We start from the raw sequence: 6,951 nt of genomic DNA on the forward strand, positions 1-6,951 counted from the left end.
TTACCATCATAACTTGAGTGAAAATTTTAATAGGAAAACTATCATGAATTTCATAATTTCTTATTATTTGGTAGGTCTGTTTTGACAGTGTTTTGTACAAAAACGAATTTGGTAATACAATTATCCAAATATCCAAATTTCTCATTGACTTAGTCAGGTTTCTTTGTTTTAAAATGTTCAATTTTACAGTTTATCTAAATATTTGCATATATTTCAAGGTTTAAATAGGTTTTGAAACATTTGTATGTGGTCTCAGACCTTTGGACCCCATTGCATGGCCGCTGAGACAGCAGAGGAAATTGATGAACAGTGGGAGAGGCATTCATTTCATTTTTCAAAGGTACTGACTGACAGGCTGCATTGTATCATTCCTTGTTTTACTTATTTTACCACCTTACTGTGTGCATGCATTCCTGGCCTTGCCCTTGGGCTCCTAAAATAGTTTCACAAAAGTGGTTCACTGGTTCAAGGTTCAGTTGGTTTATAACATTGGCCTCTGGCTGCTTACTCGGCTTGTGTCTCAATTTTGAGGCTTCAGTAATGGGTAACTGTATGTATTGATTTAATTTAAAGATATCTCCCTGCTTGGTAGGAACAATAGGAATATGGATAAACCCAAACGTTGAGTTTAAAAAAGTGTGGGTTTGTCCATATTTAACCCAAACATGGGTTGAAACAACCCAGCATTTTTTTAGAGTGTATGCACTCACATCAATTCTAATCTGAAAACCTTTGATGAAGTCATATGTGTTTTTCTATGCAAGTAATGCAGCCAGACATTTTTTCATGATGATAAGATCATATATCTGATGGTAAATGGGGTCACAAGAAGTCTTTCCATTATCCAGAGGTTTCATTTGTCAAAGATCTTACAGAGGAATTGAACCCTCATCCAAATGTTTGATTTCTCCAGACACACTTCCCCTTGAATTACACAATATTCAATGTTCCTTCCATCTGCCCGGCCTCAGACCCAAGAATAAACCCATGGAGCAAGACGCTGTTTAAAGTTTATTCTGCACTGTGGCCGTGCTGAGGCTTTATTCCTCTTCTCAGACATGAAATACATCCCCATAACTTCCCTCAGTTTGTGTGTTGGGAATCCTTCACAAAACAATAACACAAGTTCACAAGAGCATTTCCCCAGGAATTGTTCCCTCCCCTCTGCGGGGACTGTTTGAATTGGGTTAATTGGAACTAACCAAACTCACATATGAACCTGACAGAAGAATCTCACGAACCCTTGTCTTCAAGATCCAATACTGGTTTCTCTGTGGAGAATGTGGGCAACCCGGAGAATATAAAGCTGAGCTGCTCACATGTACAACTTGCTCCTTTCATATGCATTTCAACTGAACCATCAAAGGGATAGTTCACCCAAAAATGAAAATTCTGTCTTCGTTTAGTCACTCTCACATTGGCGTTTTCATAAGCTCTTTGGTTTGTTCTTCTGGCCCCTCTCTGCAAAAACATATTGAGTCAGGCACATAGGAGGCTTCCATGTGTGACTGTGATGAGAAAAAAACACAAATATCCACTTAATCATGGCTGTAGCACATTAACACTCCATTTCTTGAGGCCTTTGAAACCGATAAAAGAGGAAAACAGGTTGCCAGGCTTTAGCAGCTGATGTGTCACACAGAAAAGGGTTCCAGTGCTGAGATTCAAGGAATTGAGCTCCATCTCCATATCCAGATGTGAATTCAGCCTCACACAGAGGTAGAGGAACATTCCTGTGGAGAGGCACTGGAGATGGTGAGTCATGGCTCTTACAGCCTGACGCACCCAAATGACTATCCGCGATATAGGCACGTTCAGAGAATGGAAAATGGCATCGCAGACTAAGCGAGAGAAATAATTTTCAATATGTTCTTGATCCTCCTGTCAGAGTTTATTGGTACAACAGGTCATACATTTAAACTTACGTCAGGTGATTGATCGCATCAAGCCTAAACATATAGGGGTAGATAAATAGACAAGCTTTAATATTCCATTCATGTCTTAGCGGCCTGTTGCTTTGCCGTCTACTTTAAGTACATGTCTGCTAAAGCCAAACATGAGATCAGTCTCCATTTCCCATAATCAGCACTAGCTTCCTGTGATACCTCAGTCTCTGCAGACCAGCATATTTTGAGTGACAGCTCTCCCTCCAGAGCTCCACCACAAATAAAGAAAATCAGAGGCCCTGCTCCACTGTTTGTTCCACAAATGAGCCCTAGTGAAACTCTTTAACACACTCACCCAGCAAGCTGTGAAGGTTTGCATGAACACAATGGTGAGAGACATGTCTAAATCCGCACCAGGATTCTTATAATGGCATATCACACTGTTATGTATTCTCCAGCAAGTCATTCTCTTTCATCCAGACAAAAGGCTCTGTGACAAAAGTGATTAGAAAAGCTTCTAGGCTCTGCCGAATTCTGTGGAATGGATGTGAAATTCACAGTGATAATGTGTTAAATGAGGCTGAAAATGCTACGTTATTGGTAGCTGAAAGCAAAATCAAATTAGGCTTGTTATGTTGTACATTATTTTATGATGAAACAATTCCTATAAACCAAACCAGTGTCCAAATTGTAATGAAAGCCAACAGTGATGAACTAAGGCCAAAACTTTCCCCAGTATTTCCCTTTTTTTTTTGGCGGGGGTGTTAGTGATGAAACATGTAACATGATGAAATGTTAGTATATCATTAGTATGCTATTCTAATGTTGATCTAGTTTATAGTCAGTCGCATACAGCCAACAAACTAACACATAGGATAACATTATAACTTTCTACACACTCAAATGCAGTTTAATATGATAGTGTAGACCAGTGGTTCTCAAACTTTTTCGGTCATTCCCCACTTTGGACACGGGGGAATTTTCAAGCCCCACCTGCCCCCATCACCCCAAAACAATGCTAATGACATACGCAACAATCTTAAAATGTTCCAATTTATTGAAGTAACAAGTAGTAACAGTATAGTGACAAGTTGTATCTAAATACATACTAACTATCTACATCAAATATCAGCAAGTTCAAAAATAAAGAAAATACAAGTGCAGCTGTGTCATAACTTGCATGGAATTCAAAAATAGAGAAAATAAAAGGGAAGTTATGTCAAAATTTGTATCAAGTTCAAAAATAGAAAATAAATAAAAGTGGGACTCGTCAAAGCATCAGCACCCCCTGGTTGGCGGCTGTGGACTAACATAATATTGTACTTAAAAACGTGAAATATTTTATATATATATATATATATATATATATATATATATATATATATATATATATATATATATATATATATTACACATATTAAAATAGACATAATACTGTGTTTGGATTGGGATTAAAATGGGCAGTGTATAAGATATAAACTAATGATTAATTATTTTAATATTCCTTTGTTCCGATCAGAGCATGTGAGCAGAGAGCTCATTTCTGAATATCCCTCCGCTCGCTCATTGCGCTCAGGGTCGCGCGCTCAACACAGAATGGCTGCTGGTCCGAAAATATGTGGAATAACGGTTACCTCCGACTTAAGTTTTTTTCTAGTCGACTAGTAGTTGTTCATTTAAGCCATTAGTGGACGAATCGCCCCTTTATATTGATTGAATTACTTAAATAGGCTATACAGATTAATGAGCGTTATATTGCCGCACTCAAGCGCACGAGCGCACGCATAAAGCTTGCCACAAAGAACCGGCAAAGTAATGTGTAAAAAATAGCAAGGAGACATTTAATTGTTTATTAATAAACTGGTGTTTTCTGTGACGCTGCAAAGATAAAGTTGACGATGCGGACTCGCCATCAACGAATAAAGATATAAAGGCGAAATCCCCTCCCGTTTGGCGCGCCCCACCTGTCACGTCTCTATTCCCCACCAGTGGGGCGCGCCCCTCACTTTGAGAACCGCTGGTGTAGACTAAGTGAAATAGTGCTGCATTACCTTACAATTTTAATTTGTCAAATAAACTGACCTGTATGAGTAGTAATTCAGCACTTGCAGGTAGTTCGGTATCGGTAGAAAGAAATATCCTCATTCCTTTATATCCCCCGGGACTCGCCAGTGGTGCTGATATCAGTCTCTCATTAGCAATTGTGCCCTGCTTCCCTGCAACATGAATGCATTTACTCCTCCATAAACATTATTTCCACATAAACATTATTAGATCCAATAGCATGACGACAAGTTCCATGATTCCGCGTATTCAATGTGTCATCAACCTACACCTTTGTTATTGTTTTGGAGAGGTTAGCGACCCCTAGCTGTGAAAAAATACATATTGTGCCTTTAATATCAGTAAATAAAGTAAGAAAAAATGTATTCGAATATATATATAAATAATAATAAAAAGAATATGCTTAAATAGATCAATGAATATTGATGAAGATAAATTATGTATCAGTGACCCAATGCCCTTGTTAATTTATGAACATTCAACCTCAACAATGCTTTTGGGAAACGTGTAATGTACTTATATGCTACTAACACAGTGCTTTGGGAAACCCAGCCTTGTCCAAAATATCTAATAAATGAACACTCAAGGGCCAGTGTAGAACTGTGTGAGCGTCACACATTCCAATTCTTCAGAAATGCAGCGAGATGATGCAGCTCAGGGGATGCGTCTGTGAAGGTTTTCTCTCTTCTCCTGGATGTTGTGTCTAGACCGTCTCCTTTGCATTCCTAATTGGAACATGGCTGGGATCTGCTGTTCTGTCTTGTAGACTGTTTAATAGCCTTCATAAAACCATCAACACTTTTGCAAGTTCTGTTTGCTAGTCTAAACCATCGTAGCCAGCTGAAAAATAATTTGTTTTTTATTTCTCTTTCTCATACTTGGCTGTTTTTGAAAATCATAAAAAAAGCACCTAAATTTATGAAGTGATTAATATAAAAACTATTCTGCCAAACTTTTCAAATTTTTGAGCAATCTAGAGTTCTTTTGGGTATTGTTAGCTTGCAAAAACAGTTACAAACAGATTTACAAGCCTAGAAATACTCTAAGCTCATATATTCACAAATAATCAGGGCCCTTCAGGTCACGGGCTTATGAAAGGTCCAAATATCAAAAAACAGACTTTGCCAATACTTGATGCCGTCTATACCTGCATGAAGAGTTCAGTCTTTTGGTCAAGCTGTACTGGTTAAAACTAGCTTATGGAGTACATCATAAATCTGGGATGGTGAGAATCTCCTTTTCTGAGAGGTAGACAGATAGTTTGAACATAAGAGCGGGAAGCCAAGTCTCACTCTACAATTCCAGTTATAAAATCTCAGACATTCGCCAGTCTGAGGCATGAGGTATGAAAAATGTACGACCTACCGGCTTTTCCTTTTATCTCTTATGCTGTAAATATCCAAGGGGAGAATCCTGGAAGAAGCATGGGGTGTTTAGCGGAATGGTGTGCACCTGTCAAAAAAAAACAAAAAAAAACATCTCTTCTTGAAATGTAAGAATTGCACAGGAGAAAGTGTTGCATGTCTGTCTGGACAAGATACATTGTCATTTACCGTAGGTCATTGTCTGTTTGTTCTCAATCTCTTTTCATTTAATAATCAAGATGTCTGTTCAGAAGGAATACTTTTTAATTATCTCTTCATTTACCCTGGCGTTAGTTCTACATCTTTTCAACATCATCTTGACTGGTCTATAAGTTTTGTTTCTCTGGTAATCAAACACTAAATCAAGAACTGTTGACCTCGACACATTTCTCACAATTTTTACATCATCCATTTATAACAATGTCTTTCATGTTTCATTTATTTAAATAAAACACTAAGCAATGAAATCAGTTCTAAATGCTACAAGTGATTTTATGAAAATGGTTACTTATTTAAAATTTAACATTGCTATTATTTTAGTAGTGTTTTTAAATATCAACTTCAGGTGAGCATTAGACGACCTCAAAAATAATCAAAATGGAAAAAAATGGAAATGAACATTATATTTGAAAGAAGAAAAAAAAAGTAAGGAATTTAGTGCAAATTAATCCATGGTCCATAAAGGCAGCCCTTCCACTGACATCTGTTTGGATTCTAGGAAAAGTTTATGCTGGATAAACACTTATTTGGCTTGGCTTGCTTTTAAATTGAGCTTCCACCCCAAGGGGGGCGACATCCGTGTCGGCACGTTCACCACTATCCCTTTATGATTAGAACGTCTCATGCTCTCAGGGGAGAAATCCACAACCTTTGTTGCCTGGTATTTCAGTGTTAAAAAACCCTGCATCTTATTCACAAAATTGCCTCTTTAACTTCATGATCCCCTGGTTTTCATGAATGTGCCCTTAAATCAAAAATAGCTTAATTCGTTCAAAAATCCATGTAAGTTTTGTGTGGTTAGAGGAGTAAGATTCAAGTCTGTAATCATGCTTAAGTACAGAATACTCTACAGCAGGACACAAAGATGGATTTTTCCCAGCTGTCTGACAGGCGGACAGGTTTAAGAGGCAAGATGGAGATACACGCCTGCTACTTTGCCCCAGATCTAGTGACTCAGGAAAAGCCCTGGAGAGAACTCCCAAGGCTGTGTTGAGGTCCACCAGTAAAATATGATTACTTTAACATGCTGGGAGTTCCAACACCCTCTTGAAAAGCACTTTGTCCAGTACAGGAGAGGAAACAAGACAGCAAAACCTGTGACTCAGGAGAAACTAACAACTTTTTCTTCTGCCTTGCTCAATGTTTTTTTATGTTTTCTAAGGCTCTACTTTACTAACTCAACTAGTTCAATACTCGATTTAAGCGTCATCCATCTCTTACTGTTTATCATTCTGGCATGATATATTTCTTCAATTATTCTCTTTTCCATCCATTGTCATTTTGTGAATAGTAGTAATAGGGTTGTAATGGTTCACAAACATGACGGTTCGGTACGTACCTCGGTTTTAAAGTCACGGTTCGTTACAGCAGGGGGGAGTAAACTAAACACAAAATTGCTTTTTTCTATTAATTAAACT

At 37.9% G+C, this 6,951-nt stretch overlaps 1 long non-coding RNA gene across 1 annotated transcript; it reads right to left on the reverse strand.

Moving 5' to 3' along the window:
* Positions 1-1,963: 1,963 nt before the first annotated feature.
* LOC143710266 (uncharacterized) lies at positions 1,964-5,415 on the reverse strand. The gene is made up of 4 exons (XR_013194505.1): positions 5,316-5,415; positions 5,098-5,186; positions 3,969-4,102; positions 1,964-2,420 (listed from the first exon to the last, which is right to left on the reverse strand). It is a non-coding gene; the product is annotated as an uncharacterized LOC143710266 (long non-coding RNA).
* Positions 5,416-6,951: the final 1,536 nt, after the last annotated feature.

This window comes from Siphateles boraxobius, unplaced genomic scaffold (assembly GCF_051911475.1).
Source record: "Siphateles boraxobius isolate OS27281-9 unplaced genomic scaffold, OSU_SipBor_1 46, whole genome shotgun sequence".
Lineage (NCBI taxonomy): Eukaryota > Metazoa > Chordata > Actinopteri > Cypriniformes > Leuciscidae > Siphateles > Siphateles boraxobius.